General features: G+C 44.8%; 1 protein-coding gene across 1 annotated transcript in view; it reads right to left on the reverse strand.

The window, feature by feature from the left end:
• Window positions 1–5,052: 5,052 nt before the first annotated feature.
• LOC135908294 (uncharacterized) overlaps window positions 5,053–24,470 on the reverse strand; it is a 53,255-nt gene continuing 33,837 nt past the window's right edge. The window contains exons 3-5 of the transcript XR_011515378.1: window positions 7,183–7,368; window positions 6,034–6,100; window positions 5,053–5,095 (exon numbers count right to left, since the gene is read on the reverse strand). The gene's annotated coding sequence lies outside the window, so the exon portion shown is untranslated. The remainder of the gene's footprint in view (window positions 5,096–6,033; window positions 6,101–7,182; window positions 7,369–24,470) is intronic.

Consider the following 24,470-nt stretch of genomic DNA (forward strand, 5'->3'; position numbering starts at 1 on the left):
CCGAAGCCATCCAGTACGGTGCATGTTTTGTCGGTTGTCTTTAGTTAGGACTTGGAACATCAAGAATCAATCAATCAATCACCTTACAAAAATAAATGTGAGTGAATAGGGGAGCAAGCCGTCCTACTACGACTGTATCCTCTTGTCCCAGACTGATCTCAATATGGTCTCCGAAAACTGGAAATGCAATGGCCGGTGAGCTGTGGGGCTTACGTACTACGGTCAGAATTATGTCTTCCATACTTTTAGAAACAGTGTATGGAGTCATTAATAAATCCGCCTTCACTTTTAGGTTATTTGAGTGTAACGTCGAAGCAACGTTTGAAGTCTACGAAAGAAAAAAAAAAGAAAGGGACCGGAAAGCCAGAGTTGTCGTCAACCCCAGAGAGCATAGTGGCACTTCGTAGTAGTGATGCGAAGATAACATTTATTTCAATAATATTTTGTTATTGGCTTTCCAGTGCACCAAAAAAGAAATAGGGGGGGGGGGGGAAGACCAGAAATAAAAAGAATGGCTTCCCAGCCCCTCGCCAGCTAAGCATAGCACTGAAGATGAAGCGGCTCAAACATGAAGCGTCATATGCACGAAGCTCACGCTGATAGCTCTTAGCAAACTGAACAATGTCTGGAGCTAATAGCAAGCAGTGTAAAGCTGTAAAGTAAGATCTTCCACAATAGCCCGAGAGTGGCCTCTTTTCTGCAGTTCATGTCGGTATTCCACTCCGGAAAACGAAATAAGGTGCGTCATTCTTCCACTGCTTTTGCATTGAAAATATCGCTAAGCTAACTTTAACGCACATTTGTTTTTCTTTATAGAGAGTTTGCTAGACGTCACCTTGTCGGAAAGAACTTGCGTTCCTGACGTTGAAACTCTTAAGCAGTTTTTCCGATGTTGTCCACCTTATTGGCTTATGTCGCCGTTGGCTTGCTTCAAGAAGGAGAAAACAGAAACGCTTTGAGGCTTCCCTGGGGTCCTCGTGTCTCTCTCACTGATGAAATATCGTGTTAATATTGTACATACCCCCTTTGTTTAAATTCTTGCTATCTGTGTGCTGTACCCTTAGCAGTCCGTTTGTTTTTTAACCCATTATCCCGCCTTTCATCTGTTAGACGTTCAAATGTCAGCCGTACGTACGTAGGCAGTTCCGGTGTGGCCAACAAACTTTTTCTGTCTCTTATTTATCCTAGCAACCACAGCGTCAATATTATTCTAGTCATGCTGCTCATGAAGCAAAGGTGCATTTTTGGGGACTTACTTCTACGTACTGCTCCTTGTAGATATACTATTTACATTTAGATAATCCTAGTTTCCCAAAGATGGTACTTTTCGAGGTTGTTTGGCTAATTTGTCTGTCTGGTTTGGCTAATGGTAGCTGTTCATATTTACGCGCAGATGAAAAACAACATTGAGCTTCATCGGTGGTTATATACAACAATAGATCCAACAATGTCGTATAGACGCGCATTCGTTTATAATCTGATAATATTATGCAGAATATTAGATACGTGAATTCGGCAACGCTTGATATGCTTAAGCGTGACAACCTGATTTGGCGAAGATATGACAGTAGAAATTGTTATTTTCAAGATCACGAACTTTGGGATGGTACACTGCTAGACGCTGACAATCACAAGCATGTGCCAGATGAAAAAAATAAAAATACGCAGTCCAAACTTCCATTTTGCAACCTATTTGAAACAATGCATTCGTGAAGCGGATAATTAAATGCTATGAAAGTGTTAACACTATCACAAACGCGTCTTGCAGCTTAGCTATTGCGCGCCTGTCCGGAAGATCAAGAAGAGGTCTACGTGGACCACGTAATCTACGCTCGTGACATACGATCGTGATCTACGTCTACAATCTACGTGATCCATGCTAGCGCGGATTATGTGGTCTCCGGTGCTAGGTCCGCTTTTCGTCACGTGATATCTGCGCGGTAAGCCCCGTCCACTATCGCACTATCTTCTGGGCCGGTCCACCTTTTTTCGGCAAGAACCCGACCAAGCATGCGCTTCAAACTCAGAGAATGCGAGCATAACAAGCTTTCCTTCAATTGCGGAAATATGCGCACGTAAGCTTGTACTTGTCGCACTATACAGAGACATTTAGGCACCGTCTGCGGTTTTACTGCGTAGTTTCGCAGAGAAGAGAGCCGGAGACTAGCACATATGTAGGGGCAGTGCAGGTGTTTGTTTAGATATAAGCCGTTCTCTTATGCGGGTGTTATATTTGGCAAGACCGCAGACGCATCCATGGTCAAGAATATCCAGCAGGGTTCCAATGAAGTTAGGGTAGGGGCTTGGAGGAGTTGGTCGTGGTTGATAACGGCGGTGTTTACGTAGCACGCGAAAGTAGGAAATAAAGACCAGTTGGAAGTTAGCGCACCTTTACTCGTCTCTGTGCTTCCTTTCCTAATTTCGTGCGCTGTACGCAAACACCACCGCTAAGTTTGAACAGGAATTAAGCTTTGCTCTGAAAACGTTAAGCCACTAATGCAGTAAAAGTAAGCTGTAAACAAAGAGATAGGAACATTAGGAGCCATTGCGCAGTATTTGTGCACTTGAATCGCGTATTCGCAAGAGTGACAAAAGCATAATTGTGCTCCCCATCCTTGCTGGTTCATCGGCTTAAGAAAGGCGAACGCTGAAACGCCTGTTAACAAACTGCACAGCGTGCGCTTCTAGCTAACTTTTGTGAGGGTGACGAACAAGCTTCAAAGAACCTTGCACCCTAAGCCCCTTGGGAACAACTTGCCCAGAGGGAATCCGGCGTAATTATTCAGAATTAAAGCCGAAGTCCCTAGACACTGTTACCGGGGGCAACATTTCTCTCCGGTTCCCAGTGTCGCACACTTCGAGAGACACTTTGCGAGGCTTAGGAGGGACCTATCACGTTTGCTTGTTTAGCAGCCTTTATTTAAGCATTTTAATTAAACGACCTTACCCGACACGCTTCGTACTCAGAGGCTATGCACTCTAGTAATTAGTCGTTCGTGTATTCGCAGAACGTGGCACTCGCTTGGAGTTTGAAGTACAATCGTGTTTTCCGAAGAACAGCTTCTTTTTTCTTTCTAAGAAAACGGTTTCTCGAACATACCTAACCTCAACGAGCTTGCCCATGACCGTGCGCGAGATCTAACACGCCGCGGCGGCATGGAGGCCTTATGGGGACAGGATGAAATCCAGCAGAACGATCCGCTCCTTACTTTTCACGAGATAACATCTCACTATCGGCTTAGCAGAAGGGCCTATCCTCTTCCTCACCCGAAGTTGGACAGGTCTCAGACAGTTTTACTTAGAATGCTCCAGACGGGCTCATTCCCTTCGCTGGGCTTTCTCAGCCGTATCTACAGAGACGTCGATTCAAGCTGTCCGGACTGCAATGAGATCTATTGTTCCTTAGCGCACATGCTCTGGCAATGCCCCGCGTTACCTAACGGCCCTCTCTCCAGCGAAGCCGACTGGGAAGAAGCACTCCGGAGCCCATCGCTCCAGACACAACTAGAGGCAATCCAGAGGGCCCGAGAAAGGGCGGAACATCACGGCGTTCCTGCCCCGACTTGGACGCGGCCAGCGGCTTCCGCGGGTCCCCGATAGGGGCCTCCGCTGAAGCTCCTCAGGATCAAATAAAGTTCGTTGTCTGTCTGTCTGTCTGTCTAGCAGAATACTGATTATTTCTGAATGGGATAATGCCTCTTCTAAGAGAAATAATTTGTGGTCGTCATATGAAGAAAACATCGAGAGTCAACTAAACCGTACGACGCGACGACGTTATTAAGATGACCCGAGCGTTCTTTGCTTGGGCATTCGCCGCCGATGCATTCAAGCAGTTACGACAGGTGAGGCTCAGAGAAGAGCTCGAACGTATGCAGACAAACCGCGCGAAGTTGCTCAGTCAGTGAAGGAGTTTCGCTTAGCGTAACGCGCAAATAACAATAGTGAAACTGCTGCGACGAGTTTTCCTTCAGAGCACGGGTAACGAGTTTCTCATGCAAATTTCAAAGCCACTGCGGCATCTACCTTGCACTGCGTGGGTGCGTCCCGCTGAGCCGTGAATGTTGCAGCATAATATATGCCCGGCTGTCACGCTACCCCAGCTTTGAAACTTAGGTCACAGGAAATTTCGCAGAGGCATCACGGAGGGCTTGGGAGGAAGCTCTAGCATGGTAGCGCGAGCTCCCACCTAAGACATCATGGTTTCCTCGGGCCACAATGGTTGAGAAAAATATGCTTCGGCCATGTAATCGCCGTGGAATAATTCGTAAGCGGGTGGCGTCATGAAAGTTCCAACTTCTTTGTGTGTTGTTAAGAGAAGTTCGTAGTGCAGGTGCTCGCAGAAGAAAGTAGAATAGTCTTTCTTCTTTCACATGTCTATTATTATTATTATTATTATTATTATTATTATTATTATTATTATTATTATTATTTTGGAACCCTGATTTCAAACAAGAATATGTTGCTCCCCGTGCACTGCGGAAAACATTGCGTTTTGTAGTACCGCACTGCAACACAAGATTTGGTAAGGCTAGTAGGTATGCTTATGTCCCAAGAATATTCAATGATCTTCCTGATCATATATTTACTGCAACTTCGAAACGAAACTTGAAAAAAATGTTGAAGGCACTGTAAGATATGTATAATACTGCATTTCTCTTTTCTTGTATTTCTTTTGTCACTGATTTCAGCTGATTTTCTGTTTCATTTTGTGTGATGAACTTCAGGAGCTTGTCATTTCTATACATGTTGCCATTTTGACTTTGTTTGCCGACATGCCGGGCCAAGTCACGCAAGCCACTTCGTTGGCTTTGACGGGCCTGCCTTCTGATGTACGATTATTGTAAGATGGCAACAATAAATATTATTATTATTATTATTATTATTATTATTATTATTTTGAAACAACATATACACTTGAAAACAAAGGGAAAGAGAAGAGCAGCCTAAGGAGGAAACGGAAACGTAGAAATGTAAGATAGGAAAAAGGGGAGGAAAGAGGAAAGAAAGAGCAGGATGACAAATCTCGAAGAATAACTCAGAACACTCACAGTACAGGTCACGCACAGTGCAGGGCCGGTCACTGCAGGTCGCGCTGCTAAAGAATGTTGAAATAGAAGAACTAGTGTCTGAGGTCATGTCACTCGGAAAACGGAAATATGCTACAAACGTGAACCTAAGTGAGCGACTTCTAGAAAAGTAAGGGGAGCGCAATTAGCCAGATCGCGTGGAGACGCACGACCACTGGGGTGCAAACACTAAGAACATCGTAATAACGCGCAAGGGGAACCGAAGCGCGGAAAGCTTTTCTTCGTTTCTTAATGGACAGTCCCATATGCTAATTTATAATCACCTAAAGATTCTTCTTTTTTGTTGGTTTTGCAGTTTAATGTTCTCATTTTCACTTACGTATTCATTTTATATATAGATCTCTTTATCACATGTTTTTTTCCAGTGTGTATTGCTTCTACTTCTTTACGTATGTCGGTCACCATTGCGCCGGATGTCTTAACGCTTGCCTGGATCCGAAACTTTTTTTCTAATTTCGTGGTTTAATTTCTTCTTATTCTTTGGCAGTTTGTCTATGTGCCCCTTATATTAAGTGTCATATCCCACCTGCTAAATTCATCAACGATTCGCACACGATGACGCTAGTTTGTGAGCTGGTCACTGAGCCTAGGCGCTGATCTATTTTCATATTCATGGACACATATTTCTTACCCACAAAGGAAAAAACGCTTCGAAGAACACAATTGGGAAATTACTCAAAGAAATGCTTAAGCAAAATACGTTGAGCTTTGCCCGCGACTGTAACAATAAATTTTTTGAAACCTTTCTCAAATTGATTTAGCGCTTCAGCAAGAACGAAGTGGTCACTGGGGCGCAGGGCACGACAAGAAACATCACGGGGTGAAATATTTTCGAGACGACATAGGTACTTTATGATGAGTGTTCCTTGAAATAACGTAGCGAAACTGAACTTGAAGGTATCTCTCATTTAAAAGATAGAGTAATAAATTATAGTGCAACACCCACCGCCGCAGCTCAGTCGATGTGGCGGGCTTGATGCTGGTACTGGGCGTCTCATTCCAAAGGAGGTGGACTGCAAAAAAAAAAAAAAAAAAAGAAAACAACCTCAGGGTACCATTTATGGGGTGAAACGTAAAGAGCACCGGGTGGCCGCAATTAATACGGATTTCCCTGCTGCTGCAGGCCTCGCAATCCGGTCACGGTTTGGACGCGTAATAACTCGAAGTTTAAACCCGCAACGCTCGAACACCTTTCCACGTGAAAGGAAATAAAAAAGAAACTTGCTTACAGGTATTTCTGGTCAAAAAGTATATTGTCACGTGGTAGTGACGGCGAAGAAAGAAGCAGTACGGTGGAATACAAAACTATCTTTTATTGGGCGAACCTGTGCCCACAAAACATGCTACACTTATAGCACAACGAAAGCGGCGAACACAGTCGGCGATCGTCGAAAATCTGATCAGCGGGTCAAGCGCGTCGGCTTTTATAGATCAGTCGTCGAATGTTCCAGATTAACTGATGGGACCCGCGTGTCTTCCACAAAGTTCTACACCATTCGTGTCACGCGATGAAATCTGATAACACAAGGTTCGGCGACAACAGACACGCGGATAGAAGCGTCGATAACTTTCCAGAAACGTCGGATACATGCAGGCGTGTCCCTCGCTGTGCGATTACAGTTGTTAAGCGGCGAAACGTGGTTGCCCGATAAAGATAAGTACACGTGTCAATATATTCTTATAAAGAAAACGCCGAAACTTTATTTTAGTAAAATGAATTAGTACGATAATTACTTCGATAGTAATTCATTTGCTGAGCTATTCGCAACTGAACACTTCTTCCAGAGTATCAAAAAGGCTAGTATGGGCGGTACATCACGTTTACAGCACAAAATGAGGTTTTTCATGCATCAAATCCTGCATATAAAAAATTATACGTTGGGCTTTGTGGGGTTAATTAAATTATTGCGACTCTTTAGAGTGAGACTTTTTTTTTTTGGAGCCACGAATACATAAAATGGGTAGGTCTGATGCCCCAGTGCGACTTATACACATTGTTTTGTTTTGTTTTTTTCGAAACATGCGAAAACTGGGTGTGGATGTGAGGGTAGTCGGGGAGGGTGTTGCGAAACTTATAATCCGGAAAATGCGATACCAGGGTTCTGTTCGGCGGTTCACGTCCTCGCTCGAACGCAGCGCCCAGCAACTGCTGCAGTGTTCGAGCACGGTCGTAACCGGTGACGGTTCCCGCGCAGACTTCGACGCATCACCGTGGCATCAGCTCTCAACGCCGAGGTCATACAAGCCCCCAGCTGACCTCGAACACGGAGCCGGTAGAACGCTACGTGAGAAAACAAGAATTAGGGGTTCAAAAGTAAAGGAATAAAATTAGAATTGAAACAGACGTGCATATATTGTGTTTTCTACAAGGGACGTGCCGAAAGTAAGTTCCGTTGTTCTTTTTTTTTTTTTTTGAAGAGAAGGTGGCACGTACACCAGGCAAAACAAGCAATCGTAATAAGAATCCACGCCCGTTGCTGGTTCGACGACGGAAGGAGCTTCAGCGGAGGAGGAAGGACGCATGCGTAGAGCGCCGAAGAAGAGAGAGTAGCAGCAGACCTGCGTGCTCGAGGTTATTCGAGTACAAACCACGGTGGAAGACGGACGTGTGCTGACCACGTGGTCGCTTATGGAAGTGCGTGCTGTTATCCGGTATGAATGAGCACCTGTTCCCGGCATTTAAAGGCGCCCTATCGGGACGTCACTTCGAAAGCACTGCTGAGGTGGAGCAGGCTGGGCGACAACTCCTTCCATGGCAGGGGGGCACCGAGTTTTATCAGAGTGATTTCTTCAACCTGATTGCTACTACGAAAAATGTCTCAACGTCGGTGGCGACTATGCGAAAAAGTAGTGCAAGTAGTTCCTGATGCCATGGTGTACTTTCTTTTTGCAATAAAGTTTCGGGGTGAAAATAAATGACGAAACTTACTTTGGGAATTTCCCTCGTATTTGAGTGAGACGTACGCAAGAAAATTGTTTGTCTTACCGACACTGCCGATTACGTTACAGAGCAAATTCGTGGCTATGACACAAGATGCGTCACATTTAGATTTGGTGACGTCCATGCGGTTCCACGTCGCTGTACGAAAAAGCAATGCACAACTCACCTTAACAGATTGGATGTGAAAGAGCAAAAAAAAATGTTCACCGCGAAGTTTGTGATGGCACACACGCGCTCCAATGGCAGATATAAAATTCTGATAAAGTGCACTTGTTGAATCGTTTAACCCGAATCAATATTCACAAAACGTTTTCAGTTTGCTTGAAGTCGCGTTCTGTGGGATATCGCCTCTAAGACGCAGCGGCATTGAAATGCAATAGTGTCGAGAAAATGAGCTCGTTGCGAAGGGTGTATCAGCAGGTTCTCGAACATCATGATGGCAGCAATCACAAACGGCGACGTTGGAACAACAAAAGAAGTATATTGATGAAATTCGTGCTGGAAGTAAGAGCCTCGTACGGAACTGAAACCAAACAAAAGCAGCCGAAATTGCAGCAGTGACAACAAAACAATCAAAATAAATCAGGAAACGTCATTATACCTCGCTTCCTGTAGAAATCGGCGAGACGCATGCCTCTTTCACTCGGGCAAATGCATACACCAATGCAGCTACAGCTACACACACACACACAAACCGCGCAACTCTGCTTGCAACCTTTGCGCAATCAACCAGCCGGTGCTCAGCCGGCGACATTCCCAGACAGCGCGCGAATCCCGTTCCCTGTCACGTCCTCTCAATGTGAGCGCAAATCGAGCGTAGAGAGAAGGTCGTTTCCCCCGCCTGAACGGGGCGGTGGCTGCTGGCACGAAGAGCCTCGTCTTTCGTTTTGTTCCGGTGTCCGAAGGCGCGCGAAAGACGATTGTCGAGGCCGACGCTCGAGTTCGCAATGGGCAAGTCTCAGGAAATGGGCAAACCACGTGGTTTCTGCAAGAGCGAGATGGCGAAATCATGTGCCGAGGCACTCGCTCGGAGACAGGCCTCTCAAAGGTGCGTTGTGCGTTTCCGTGGGTGGTGGGGCGAGGAGAAGCAAGGCTCGGCGGTTGGGGCAAAGAGAGCGGACACCCTCGGCAAATCCTTACAAAAGCTAAGATTGACGTTCCGGAAGTGATATAAGGGAACTTTATTTAACGCTGTGTAAGCTCAACAGGAAACTTGTGTTCTGCTCTTTAGTGAGGGAAAATTGTTGCGAGACTACGTAGGGACGACCGGCGCCAAGGAGCATAAATACGAAAATGAGAACAAAAGGCCTATCTGTCCTCGCTTCTCTGAGTGTGTTCGTTCACGCTTTTCGCTCACTCAGCTATGTTTCAGAACAGATAGTTTCGTGAAAAAAAGTCGCAGTTTAGGCGAAGCACCGATTGCGATAACAAATTAGTGGATGGCTGTGCGAAGTAAAGATGGTAGTTTTAGAGGCTGACTGAGCTTGTAAACAATCGCTTACTGACTACAAAACAATGCTAAAATGTGTAAGCGTGACCGAACGAGGACGCCGGAAGAAACAGACACACAAAAAACGCTATCTTTCTGTGCCTGCTTCTTTCTACGCCTTTGTTCAGTCGCGCTTACACATCCTATCATAGATTGGAACCAAGTAGCCCGCCAACGTGTTCTAACTAAATTGAAAAGCACGGTGTCACGTGCGCACAGATAAACATGAACACATCTCGCTCGATAAACGCGGCAACTCGCTGTCAAATTGTGGGAGTGAGGAATCGCGGCAGCAGCAAGCGAACTGCCCTTCGTGAATCTCCCGCTTCTACGCGAACGAAACGTCGAAAACGCCGCGCATACGAAGCTACCGGCACTAAGCGCACTTTGAAAACATGACAGATCGCTTTGAAGATGAGGCCCGCGCGGACGCTCACCTTTGACAGGTCGCAGATCGCTTTCAAGACACACGAGCGCGCCAACGTTTTAACGCGACAGCGTTAAGGAGTTCGTGTCGCAGAAAAGCCGGTGTCGTCGGCGTCGGCGGCGGTGTCGGCGGCGTTGGCCGTGAGCGATAAATCCCAGCAGGCCCTTCATGAATAAAAAACAACTTGCAAGATGGGCTGGGTGGGAATCGAACCAGGGTCTCTGGAGTGTGAGACGGAGACGCTACCACTGAGCCACGAGTTCCATGCTTCAAAGCGGTACAAATGCGCCTCTAGTGAATGCGGTGTTGCCTTAGAAACGAGCTCTTCTAAGGCTCAGGCGTGCGTCGCTTGCTCAGGCGCACATTTCGTTGCCGCGCCGAACGCTGCGTTGCTCGACGCTCACCGCGTCCGATGCAGGGCGCGTAGTCGCTGCGCCGATGTCCATTGTCTTACATCCCTTGGCGGGTCGACGGGAACGCTGTGGCGTTTCACTCTTGAAGGCGAAGCTTAAGCGTCCTCCAGTTTTTTTTTTCGGCGTCCGCCAAAGGCGTCTACTACGGCGTCCACTAATCGCGTGCTAACACCGTAGCAGACGCCGCGGTTGTCTGCGCTCTGTATGGATCGGTGGGCGAGGAGGATGTCGACGCACCCGAGCAGCCGCCGGAGAGGTACGGCCCTCCTCCCTCACCTGACGGCCCTGTATCGCGCGCGACCGAAGAGGGCACGCTTCTGGCCCGCGTTCCTCGCTCACGTACGTGACACTGAACCGCGTTCGCCGGCTCACACTCGCACGCTTTCACTCGCGCATACGGCATACGGTGCGTGACGATGATTTTATCGCATTTGGACATTAAACGGAAACTCACGGCGACGCCGACGCCGTCGGCAGAAATGCGTCTGGAGTGTTCATATCATTGCTATCGCAATAAAAAATCTCGATAGGGTTAAGGAGCTTTTGAGAATCTGTACGCGTGTACAGTATCTGATCGGCTTAAGACTCAATGTCTTTTATACTCCTAGTTCTCAATCCCTGCGTATTATCGCGGAAATATTACAAAAAGCTTGTTGACAATCATGATAATGACGACGACAGCGAAGGTTATGATGACAATGATGATTGTGTTATCATAACCATTGAAACGACATGGTGGCACATGCTCCAAAGCTTTTCTTGCATCGTGTTTATTATATTAGCATATTTGAACATTTCTATACAGCGATAATTTCAAAGCCCGGGCAATTTCTACCCGCCTCGCCTCGCATACTAGGTTATCCGCAATGGTTCTCGGGGTAGAATCATGCCCCAAAATTTTCCTGGAGTTTGAAGGAAAAGGAAAATACGAGAAATTAAAATCACTCTTGCGCAGCAATCAGAGATATGAGAAGAATTTACTGCTTAGATTGTAATACTTGGCGCGTTTTAGACAACGAAGAGACCATGCTTTAAGCAGTTCGTAAAAGCACGTTTATAAATGTCAAAGAATTTCTTCTGGTCGAATGGCTATCTTCAATGTAAGGCCGCGAAATCGAAGACAGGAGGATAGGTTTGGAAATTTGGCATGCGCATGTAGTCCCGGTTGTGGATGTTTCACAAAGGGAGAGCAACACCGCTGGTTAGATGAGCGTGGGTCTAATGGTTGGTTCTAATGGGCCACATGTCTTTTTTTTTCCCGTTCTTTTCTTTCTCCACAAAGCGGCGCAGCACAGATATTGACAACGTGGGATGGTCATCCACGTCATTGCATTCGTCATCGCAAGAATTTCGATTTCATAACCGTCAGGGTGGCTCGGGACGTCGGAGAGGTCTATCTTTCTTCTATAATGCCTTTATTTCCCGGCTACGGCTCTTATTGCCCTCTTTATGGATTTGCCTGAAGGTACAGCATCGCTACCATTAGAGTGCATTCACTTTAAAACTCTTGGCACTATACGCTCACTGCCAGCAGATACAATGAATCTGCCGCCAGTTTCAAGCGGTTTCGAAGCAGTGAGTATCTCCTCCAACACACTAGATTCCTCACGATATCACGATTTCTAGCATTATGGCTTGCGAGAGTGTCTCACCGTGAGCGCGCCCAGCAATTAACTCTCTTAGCAACCCAGGCGGCGTACTTCCAGCCCATCGATCATTCGCGCACGTTACACTGGGCGCTTTGGAGATCATTATACGACACAGGCTTCCCTGCAGCAAAGTGTTCTCTAGCGAATGTTGCCGGTGTGTTCGAAGAACAAACATATGGCTCACTTGTTTGTCGCAAACTTGTTTAACTTGGTAGTAACAAGGAATCATGTTACGTGACGCATATGGGCTTCGAATTATTGCTGGAGGCCTGCGACAAAGAACGCAGCGCAAAGGAATGTATAGTCATTTGCTTTGGCTCCAGTACCACTGGACCTTTGCTTAAAGGGACAGTAAAGCGAAACAATAAATCAGTTTAGACTAATGAATCATTGTTTGAGAACCCTACAGGCAGTCATTTCAAAAAAATAGTTCGGTTAGTATATGAGAAAATGAAGGTCCAAGTGTCAGTATTTGAATTTCGCGCCGATGCCCCAGCACCGGTACGTCAGCGTGACGTCTGGGATTCCAAAGGATGTTGTCGCATTTGGGCCGCGTTGGCTGAGTAAAGGTTCCCGAATCTTGCCATGTTTAATATTTGGTTCCTTTACAACACAATGTAGTCAATAGTTACCGCTATATATAATTAGAAGGCGCTAGAAGACGCCATCAAAATTCAAGGCGTCACAGCCCCCAGGTGCGGGAACTCAAGTAGGCGTTGCCACTCGTATTTCATTCTTGCGATTTGCCCGGCTTACCAAACGTGTTATAGTTGTAAGAGTGCAATTTTTGGAGTCGTAAAAAGTTAATTTACCGATGCAGAAGAAATCATTTTTGACTGTAGTGTCCCTTTAAATACAAAATCGAGTCGCGGGAAGGGCTTTTGTTAGTGCAGTCACTGCAAGAGATGCACACATTGCCTCGAACCCTGGTGAGTACTACGAATGTTTACGCTGCCTAGTTCATGGGTGAACAAATTTTAAGTTTCAGTTCACGTTTCGGGCAATAGATAGCGCGCCCTGCAATTTCTCTGTTCCGATGCTGAATTCAATTATGTAAGCAACATCAACATATTGTTTTTTCTTGTAATTTCGTTCAAACGAAAACGATCAAAGCGAAACAGAACTTTATGAAAGCTTTATGATAGCAGTATGTATTCTTTCACGCGCTGCTCGGCCCGGGAAGACGTCACGAGGACTGTACATGTCCGCTCGGGGGCCGAAGAAATTAAGACAAAATATGAGAGTCATAATGTTTGCTAGTCTCACCACGAGATTGGATACCATGAGGAAATTCTAAACAAATGTACATGAGGTGCGTCAAAGCTACAAAAGGGCAACTCTGGCTTCGAGGCATGGGGAAGGAGCATGGCATCGGGCTCCCCTAGACTGGAACATTTCGGTATTGAACACCCCGCTTTCGTTTTCTCTGTTTAGCGATATAGATCCGGTTTATCAGCGCTGGTCGCCGATACGACGCCCTCTGTTCTCGTAGGATGGGCTAGCTCTTTGGCAGGTAGAAAATATCGCCTGGAGTATGGCTTTAAGCAGCTTCTTTCTATATCTCAGCTCCTGCTGCAGTGATAACTACACCGTCTTTTATTGCGCTGATCACGAATACAGCTCCGGGGCTCTTTACGCTGATTACACAGCGACGCCCTTATAAAGCAACGCGTGCGCTTTTTGAAGAGCGCATTTCATTTGAAACCAGAAGGACGTCGTTATTCAAAGGACCAGGCCTCGAGCAAGGAGAAAGGCAACGCGCTTGGAGAGCCCTTGGGATCACGTGTCACGTCGCCCATTATTCTCGAAAGCAGACGAAGAGCATCCCGTTCCACGCACCCTGGATCACCGCACTTCGTTTTTTTTTTCTCAGTGCGTGACCTATTTCTTTGCCCTTTTCAAGAGGGCCCCTACCAAGTTTGGCCGCTACCGAAGAGGAATCGCCACACACCTGTGCTGCTCACTTTTGTACTTGCTTTAGAAGACGAGCCGGACCTCAGCTGCTACGTGCCAGCGAAGCAGTGAAAGGCATCTGGTCTCGTCGCTGGATTTATCATGCAACCACGTCGCAAGAAAGAAGAAAAGCGTAACTCTGGACCTAACCTGCTCCCGTTATAAACACGATATAAGGAGGCACGGTTTACGCCAAGTAAAAAATGGGAGGGAGTTGGTGCTTAGCAATCTGGTCCAAAGCAATGCGGTGGTTAGGTGCTCAGAACCCAGCCGTAATGGGGAGCAGAACATATAAATCGAGTTATAGAACGAAACCTACGATAGCAAGGGAGAAGCAATAGGCAAGTAAGTGGTCAATCAAACAAAGGAATAAATGTCGTGAAATGAGTATACAGCGTATATAGAACCTGAAGAAGACAGAATAAGATGCATATTTATAGTTGAAGAAGCTCCTTAAGAAAAAAAGATATGTGGAGCACAAATATTTTCTGCAATAACAAAAAGAAGCCGACCCGACACTATTATCGCGAAAGAGTATAGAAAACCTGACACTAGATTTCATTTCTGTGACCTAATCCCGTCCGGGAAAGAACACTTATGTGGCGCGGCCACAGAAATGAAGACAAATGAAAGCTCGCTTAAGCCATCGTGTTTCCAGCGTCAGACTAACTCGCACAAAGGTGTGTTTTCCTGAAGCCCATGGCATATACTCCGAGGGCAATAGCAACGGCGCAGCTATAGCTTAACTGTATCGAATTCTAACCCGACATTCATTATTGTATGCGTCAGGTACACCTGCCAAATACCATTTCTCTCCCCCCCCCTCTTAGTCCAATAATTGCCAAACACCTTATGACGTCTACAAAAGTTACAACTTCACCTTTATTTCTGGCCATGGAAAATACATTTGCACAGAAAAAAAACCCAAGGAAACAAGTCCTGCTAGAGTTGTAAGATAATTAGGACTCTAATTTATTATTTAGTAACTTCTTTGCCAAGCTATTCACTACTGAAAATTTACTGCAGAGTATGGAAAACACCAACACAGGTAACGTGGCAATGTTTGCCGTAATAAATGTATACAGTTCGAGGTATCAAAGGAGCGTAAGTACACGATACACTAGGGACTGCAGGGTCGATCGCGACTGGTGTGTTGGCCGCTCACGTGCTCTTTTATTGACACCGCTGTCATCCAGTCTTCTAACATTTCGCCTGTCATTCTTTTCGTTCCACAGTTGTCGAAATTGTTCCGAAACCCAACACTCTACGGAAGCCCCTTCATTGTTTCGTGCGTACAACCCCAAAACTAAATCAAAATCGAATACAGAGCACGGATGACACTCAGAAGAGAATAAAGTATTTCTTCCTGTTGCCTTTCCTTTCTGTACCCACCTCTGATGACTCGCCATGGCCATCCTAACGCATTATACCCTGAAAGAACCCATACCAAGACCTTCCTGAAGTACTTATTCCTCACATATGGCGCAACACTCGAACGACCTTCCCTCCCATGTTGGTACCGTATTTACGGATGGTACCAAGTTAAAACGGCTACCAGGAGTCATCATCTAATATGTTCATCATCCTCATGTAACGTTCCGCCGGTACTCGTGATGTATGATTGAATGAAAGAATGAAATGAAATGAAATGAAGTGAATGAATGAATGAATGAATGAATGAATGAATGAATGAATGAATGAATGAATGAATGAATGAATGAATGAATGAATGAATGAACTTGCTTTAGCTGTGAGCCCGCTAGCTCAGATGAATACCGATCCCTCATGTAACGTCCCGCCTTTACCCTTGAGCTATGATTGAATCAACGAATAAAATGAATGAACTAATTAATAAATAATGAATAAATAATGAAATGTGCTTCGGCTCTGAGCCAGCTAATTCAGTTAAAAACCAATCTGTCATTTTTTAATAGAAAGCTTCAACCAATACTGATGCTGGACGTATTATTAGTGAAGGCAGCCACCCAGTGACAAAACAAAAGAATAAAGTTTTTAACAACAACAACCAGTGACAAAGAGCCCTTACGAAAGAAAAGGTTTTGTGAATTCGGCTTTTGTTCTTTTGTTGAGGAGGCAGCCCTAACGAGATTGAATGCCTTTTTGCCAGAGCTGACGCTTCCATCGCATTCATCATCGTGGATAAAACCTTTTTACCTTTGGCCACACTATCTTCACTCCGCACTTCTGAATACACCTTCGAATCTTTTTCTTATTTTTTCTTTTTTTTCTTCGCTCCTTTTTCAGGTGAGAGCGTCAAACGGTGAACCTACTGCATCCGCGCCGACAAAGCGCAGGTCAGGTGCTCGGGCGATTCGTTCGAAAAAGTTTTAGCCGCATGTATGAACTGCTTTTCTTTTCTTCCTGCCGCGGTCCTGTCATGCTACGTTCCCATGGTCGGTATAATATATCGTCCTTATTTTCGGTTATGCGGCCTTGTTTGATTTTCTTATGAATAAGTGAAACCTGCCGGAATACCCCGGTAAAATGATCCCGAGAACAAAGAGCTGATACCTTGAGCTTCATTACACATGAGGAGCTTTAGCTTTTCAAGGCTCCAAGTACTTGTCTTTTGTTTGGACATGAAATTTACACGTACAGTAAGTAGGCTGGCTGTGCATTACAAAGAGCGTAAGTTTGGCCATGTTGGTATTCCATAACTTTTACGCTTTTAGCGCACGAAAAGTGACGAAAGATAGAAGTACGTCGCGGACACAGCGCTGTGTCCGCGTCGTAAAACGTAAAAAACGTAAAACGTAAAACGTTAAAAACGTAAAAGTTATGCATTACAAACTTCCTCACATTGAAAGGAAGCAGTAATTAGGGTGCTTTCCGTAGAAAATCTAAATACGTGTAAGCGATTGAAGCACCAAAGTTACGTGTGTGCCTGTGTATATATATTTATATCGTTGTTTGCTTACCTATTTGTTCGCATATCTTTCATTTATTTACCTGCATAGCAAAAGACCTGGAAGGTCTGGAATGGACTATGAGAAGGGGTGGCATACTTTTCTTTCTTTATTTTTTGAAAGCCATTTATGCAAAATATTGTGGAATATTCGGAATGGGCGGAGAAAATTGGGCAAAATAATTACAACGCAACGAAACGTGTGCCAGAAGCATAGACGTTTCAGCAGACGTTATGCAGACCGAGGTGTTCTGTAAAATGACAAACAAATTAAAGAAAAAGTAAGGTATAATGACAAAGCGTTGCTGCAAGCAATTCAAGTTCGGTCGTATTACCGTATGGAGAAGGAATGTAGAAACACTTTACCACAATAGTCGCACACCGACACTTGTAATTTGACTTGCGTCGCCTGTGAAGACGCCCATCAGTGCTAAAGTAATCTGGTATCAGGCTTCCAGCTAGAAGTCGACCGCACAGTTATATCGGAACTACAGCATACGTTGAGTAAAAGCTTTTTTTTTTTTGCTGTGCTAGGTTAGTCATCCTGTAGGCAATTGTGTACGCTTGACAGTAGCAGGCAGCTTTTGCTCTGAGATGACTCCAATTTACCTATTCAAATAAATACAAAACGGAAAAATTCTTTTATGAGACAACCGCAAGACCGATTTTAATAAGATATGTTGAATTTGAGAAACAAGTTTATTGCCACGCAGCCCCGATGCAATTTCTCATTAGTGAAAATTAAAAGATGTGGATATTTGATTCTCGCGATGGTGAGTGTATTGTTACGAAGAAAACCATGAAATAATAATTCGTTAAGAATAAGTACTAGGGCAATCAGTTAATTGATAAATAAAATAAATTAAATTACGGAGTTTTACGTGCCAAAACTACGTTGTGATTGTGAGGCACGCTGTAATGGGGGACTCTGGGAATTTGGACCACCTGAGGTTTTTTAACGTGCCCCTAAATCCAAGTACATGGGTGTTTTCGCATTTCGTCCCCATCGAAATGCGGCCGCCGTGGCCGTGATTCTACACCACGACCTCGTGCTTAGCAGCATAGCTACTGAGCAACCTCGGCGGGTAGTTGGTAATTGCCGAACTGTCCACAATTGCAACCTCCCTCCAGAATATGAAGGATGCTATAATGGGCTCGTCATTGGGCTTTGGGCCCTTAAATCAGAGCATTTAGTTGTCAAACTCAGCATTTCAAAAGTCATACGTTGGACTTTGCGGTCTTACTTTATGGCTACTCCACCAGAATAAAATTCCTACTTATATTTCGACATTTATGCGGAAATTGCCGGAAATCCGTAAGCTCAACGCATAAACGAAGACAATAGGAGACAATGTAACCTTCATGATCGCCGTCTGGATACCGGTTGAGCGGTATTCATCGGCCTCGAATCTTCCGCCCACCCTTAGCATACAAAGTTGCAACCCTTCGAGATGAGCAGCAACATTGCATACGATGGTGCGGAACAGGACGGTAGCGTGTTACGCTCGGCCAGCGAATGCGGGCGCCGCCATCTGCAGAAATAATGAGTTCAATCTCGTTAGCGCTGTGGCCAGTGCCAAACTGCCACTATGGAGCGCCGTGGGCGAACTCTGGCCGAACCCCAAAAGACATGCTTTGCGCAGTTGTTCGGTCACCGCTACATTTAACTTTAATTTCCTTACATTGCACATCATATGCCTACAACTGGACCCAGTTCTGCCAACCAAACTTTCTGCATATAATTGCATGTAATTACAGCAATATATTAAATAATCAATTTGATCGCAGTGCTTAACACGAACATGGCATGAACCAAGTCTAATAAAAAGTGCACGCATAGCCATAGGAAGAGCGCTCACCAGGAGGCACTACGGCAATTTGATTGTACTGCTGAATTATGCTGAGACCGTCCTATAGGGACACGAAGGAAATGGCATGATTTCGTGAGCAATGAAAGGCACGCGCCTAATCAACATTTGCATCTGGCCAAGTTCTTTTTTTTTCCGTAGCAATTTGACTTCTTAAGAGGCGCACGCGCTCAGACGTTCTAGCCTGCACTCATATGTGCACTCACATCACCACAAGCTAGGCAGATGTGCCTCAACATGAGCGGAGAACTTGCTGACGTGAAATGAAAGAGTGACCTACTAAAAACTGTTTCCACCACTCGCCAGGCAGCGTAATGCGGCACTGCTGCTGCTGCTGCCACTTGAAATTTCACCACTGCTTCCCTGTTGGTCAGGACAGTCACCGCTGGAAGTGCCGGCGCTGCAGTCGTTCGTATGTCGACAGTGGGATCACGTGACACCGCCCCCCACACGAAGATTTTCATCCCGCGATTTCTGAGGTTCGTATTATTTTTTACTGATCTTGAACGATGCCCCTCGTTGTTCATTGGTGCTGACTTTCGTATTATAACGCTTTGATTTTCCTTGTGCTTTCTCTCGGGCATTTTCCTATGCTAAAAGCAGAAAATTACAGCAATATGACGTCCGTCCTATCGTGTACTTGGGCGCATGCGAACGAGACTTGACTACGCGGCAAGATAAGTTTCTTGTGCAGGCTATGACGAAGGCGCGCACCGATCCCGAAGGCTCTTCACTGCACGATCGATAAAGCTTGACCTGGTGCTGACGCTTTTCGACCGGCAACGTCGCCTGGTAAGTTATGTAAGAAATATATTTGCTGCATCAACATGTGCAGAGATAATGAATCCACTTTTCCTAGACATGGACGGTAAACGATAGTGACCTCACTGATACGAACGGTGTGGTACAGGTGCGGGAGCATGTTGTCCATGAGAAGAAAAAAGAATAATAAAACTTAGAAGTAAATTACGATCATCTGCGACAAGATTCCTTCAAATGGGAAAACCAACTAAGGTTACTTGATTTACGAAATTAGATGCTTTACCTCTGGCGTATGTTCGCTTGAGTGGCTGCATTAGTCGCGTATATCTCGCCTCATGTATTTCACAGCTTCCCTGTTGCCAACGGAACTTGGTAATTTTCACACGTATGTGCTCGCTTTAAAATGTTCCACCGGGATTTAACGATGACTGAGCTTCTGAAGGAGCTGCTGTGCTTTCCATTTCTGCAGTAGCACGTAAAGCAAAATCTGACTCACATCTGAAAGGAGAAGCATCGTACATTTTCATACAGCATACGAAATATTATAATTAAAATAAAGAACAAGCCCGATGTAAAACGTCAACGTTTAGCTTTTCGCGGCAAAAAAATGGACAGCTTCTTAAGTATCCTTATGTAAATCTACCTTAATCCACTTTATTTCACCTTCATTTATTTTACCTCACCTGAATTCCCTTTACTTCACCTTAGGCCACCTTACTCTAACTTCCCAGCTCCACCTTGATTCACCTTAATCGACTTTAATACACCATCATTCACTTCACGTGCAGCGGTGGCGTAAAGGTAGAACGCCCACCTTGCGTGCAAGAGGTCAGTCGTTCGAATCCCGGTGCCACGCAATTTTCTAGCGGATTAAAGAAAACCGCGTGTTGATAAAATTGCATAAACAGGCCTGGAGTGTGGCCTGATCCCGGTGACCAGAACCGGCGACGCACTCCCTCACCAGAGCAGGATTGGCCACCCTGGTGCAATACTTGGCCACAACCTCCTATATGAACACAAGAATCACAACCCGGCCCTCAGTCCCCAGCTAAGCCCCCACCGGGGCTTAGCGGAGAAAAGAGAACTAGGACTCGGATTCCCGATTAATAAGAATATAGCCGGTAACACACAGGAATTATATAGCATTAATGAGAGGGTGGCAGATCTTCTTGTGAAACTTAACATGAGGTACAAATTGAAGGTCGTACAGATCTACGCCACTACATCCACTTATGATGACCAGGAAGTCGAAAGTTTCTATGAAGACGTGGAATCGGCGATGGGTAAAATGAAGTCAAAATACATTATACTGATAGGCGACTTCAACGCCAGGGTAGGCAAGAAGCAGGCTGGAGACAGGACAGTGGGGTAATATGGCATAGGTTCTAGGAATAGCAGGGGAGAGCTATTAGTAGAGTTTGCAGAACAGAATAATATGCGGATAATGAATACCTTCTTCCGCAAGCGGGATAGCCGAAAGTGGACGTGGAGGAACCCGAATGGCGAGACTAAATATGAAATACACTCTATACTCTGCACTAACCCTGGCCTCATACAAGATGTGAACGTGCTCGGCAAGGTGCGCTGCAGTGACGATAGGATGGTAAGCCCTCGAATTAGCCTAGATCTGAGGACGGAACCGGAGAAACTGGTACATAAGGAGCCGATCAATGAGTTAGCGGTAAGATGGAAAATAGAGGAATTACGGATCAAGCTACAGAATAGGTATTCGGCCTTAACTCAGGAAGAGGACCTTAGTGTTGAAGATGTGAACGACGAGCGTAAGGGCATCATTATGGAATGTGCAATAGAAGTCGGTGGTAACTCCGGTAGACAGGATGCCAGTAAGCTATCAAAGGAGACGAAAGATCTGATCAAGAAACGCCAATTTATGAAAGCCTCTAACCCTACAGCTAGAATAGAACTGGCAGAATTTTCGAAGTTAATCGACAAGCGTAACACAGCTGACATAAGGAAGTATATTATCGATAGAATTGAACATGTTCTCAAGAACGGAGGAAGCCTAAAAGCAGTGAAGAAGAAACTAGGAATAGGAAAGAATCAGATCAGCGTTAAGAATCAGCATTAAGAGACAAAGCCGGCAATATCATTACTAATTTTTTTATTTATTTTTATTTATACAAGTACCTGCAGCGCCACAAGGGCATTATTGCAGGGGGGGGGGGAAATTGAAGAAAAATGAACATGTGGCAAAAACTTGATACAGTAGAGCACAGGTGGTAAAAGTAACAAAATACGTAACATCGATGAGCCATCTCGACGGCAAAACGGTCTTCAGTGAAATGCGGTGCAAATTTGCAAGACAGAAATGGAAAGGGTCACTACCGCATGAAGTGGAATGCCAGCCAAGTGATATAAAGAAAACGGGATAATATACTATGACACACTGCGTAACAACAAAGACAGAAACTCTGAACAGGTTTTACATTCACCAATGCTCCTGGGAAGCCTATTCCAGTGTGCGGAAACATGCGGAAAAATGAATTAAGGTAGACATCAGTACGACAGCGCATTTCAAGCACTTTCAGCTCGTGATCACATCGTTTAGAGATGAAGTGGGGAGGGAAAATGCACAAGTTCTTGTTTTCCTGTGAGATCAAAGTAGATCCGGAAAAAAATGCTAATTTTGCAGTTAATCGGCGGTGTGCTAGTGTTTTCCAACGAAGGTCCTCTTTAAGTAATGTAATACTGCTACGGAAGTTATAATTACCAGAAACAAATCTTGCAGCGCGGTTTTGGACGCGTTCGAGCTTTTCTATAAGTTTAGAGCTTTGAGGGTCCCATACCTGGCAAGCGTATTCGCAGCGTATTCGCAGTAAAGCAGTTATTTTACTTTCTGGGGGGCGTTATAAAAATTACGTCTAACAAGGTTTAGTATACGAGATGATTTAAAGGTTAAGTATTCAATATGTCTGTTCCATGTTAAATTTTCTGAAAAATAGACCCCGAGGTATTTGTAGTGTTGGACCTTTTCAAGAAGTAGTCCGTCCAATTTATACACTCATCTCACAGGAAAGCTTTTACAGGTGAATGACACAAGTTGGCATTTAGCATTGTTCAACGACATGCCCCACTTAATGCACCAAGCATGAATTTTGTTTAGATCATTCTGCAAACTACTAATATCACAATCATTTTCTACATTCTTGTATATGGCACAATCATCAGCATATAACCTCACTTTGCAGTCTAGATTGTGGACAATGTCATTTATAAAAACTAAAAATAACAAAGGCCCCAAAACAGACCCTTGGGGCACGCCAGAGGTTACGGTGACAGGTGTTGATTTAGTGCCGTTTATTAAAACATGTTGTGTTCGTCCAGACAGGTAATTTCCAATCCAATGTACTATTCCAGGGTTTATACCGAGACAAGATAATTTATGTAAAAGCAATGCATGAGAAACGGTGTCAAAAGCTTTCCGGAAATCCAAAAATATACAGTCTACCTTAAATCCAAGGTCAAAAGAGTAAAAGAGATCATGAGGGAACTCTACCAGTTGAGTCGTACATGACAAGCCGGGCCTGAACCCATGTTGAAAATCCGAAAAGAAATTATTGCTTTGGAGGTGTTTCATCACAACACTATATGATGTGTTCTATTGTTTTGCAACATACATAGGTTAGAGAAATAGGCCTATAGTTTTCTAGTACATTTTTGGGACCATATTTATGTATGGGAACAACGTGGGCTACCTTCCACTCTGCAGGTAATGAAATGGTATTTAATGATTTAATAAACAGAGCGACTAAAAAATGCGCAATTTCTTGAGAGCAAGATTTCAATACCTGCGACGGAATACAATCAGGACCGCCAGCTGCTTTGTTGTTCAGATTGGAAATAAGCTTCAGAACACCGTTATATGTCACAGTGACCATAGGCATATTCTCATAGACTATTTCTTGTATTTCAGGCGGTTCACCAGTGTACGTCTCAGAAAAAGCACTTTTAAAATAGGAATTCAGACAGCAAGCATTCTCATAATCGTTGAAGTGGCTGAGGAGTTATATAGAGATTTATACAGTACCAGTGGCACCCACGACGATAATAGAAGAGAAAACAGTCTATAGGAATTTGAAATCCCACAAGTAACGCCGGAAGAAGTAAAGAAAGCCTTGGGAGCTATGCAAAGGGGTAGGGCAGCTGGGGAGGATCAGGTAACAGCAGATTTGTCGAAGGATGGTGGGACGATTGTTCTAGAAAAACTGGCCGCCCTGTATAGGCAATGCCTCATGACCTCGAGCGTACCGAAATCTTGGAAGAACGCTTGCATAATCTTAATCCATAAGAAAGGGGAAGCCACGGACTTGAAAAATTATAGACCGATCAGCTTACTGTCCGTTGCCTACAAAATATTCACTAAGGTAATCGCAAGTGGAACCAGGGACATCTTAGACTGCTGCCAAGCAAAGGACCAGGCAGGATTCCGTAAAGGCTACTCAACAATAGACCATATTCACACTATCAATCAGGTGATAGAGAAATGTACGGTATATAACCAACCCTTACATAAAGCTTTCATTGATTACGAGAAAGCGTTTGATTCTGTCGAAACCTCAGAAGTGATGGAGGCATTACGGAATCAGGGTGTAGACGAGCCGTATGTAAAAATACTGACAGATATCTATAGCGGCTCCACAGCCACCGGAGTCCTTCATAGAGAAAGCAACAAAATCCCAATAAAGAAAGGCGTCAAGCAGGGAGATGCGATCCTTCCAATGCTACTCAGAGCGTGTGTACAGGAGGTATTGAGAGATCTGGATTGGGAAGAATTGGGGATAAGAGTTAAGGGTGTATACCTTAGTAACGTGCGATTCACTGATGATATTGTCTTCCTTAGTAACTCAGGGGACCAGCTGCAATGCATGCTCACTGACATGGAGAGGCAAAGCAGAAGGGTGGGTCTAAAAATTAATCTGCAGAAAACTAAATTA

Source organism: Dermacentor albipictus, chromosome 6 (assembly GCF_038994185.2).
Source record: "Dermacentor albipictus isolate Rhodes 1998 colony chromosome 6, USDA_Dalb.pri_finalv2, whole genome shotgun sequence".
Taxonomy (NCBI): domain Eukaryota; kingdom Metazoa; phylum Arthropoda; class Arachnida; order Ixodida; family Ixodidae; genus Dermacentor; species Dermacentor albipictus.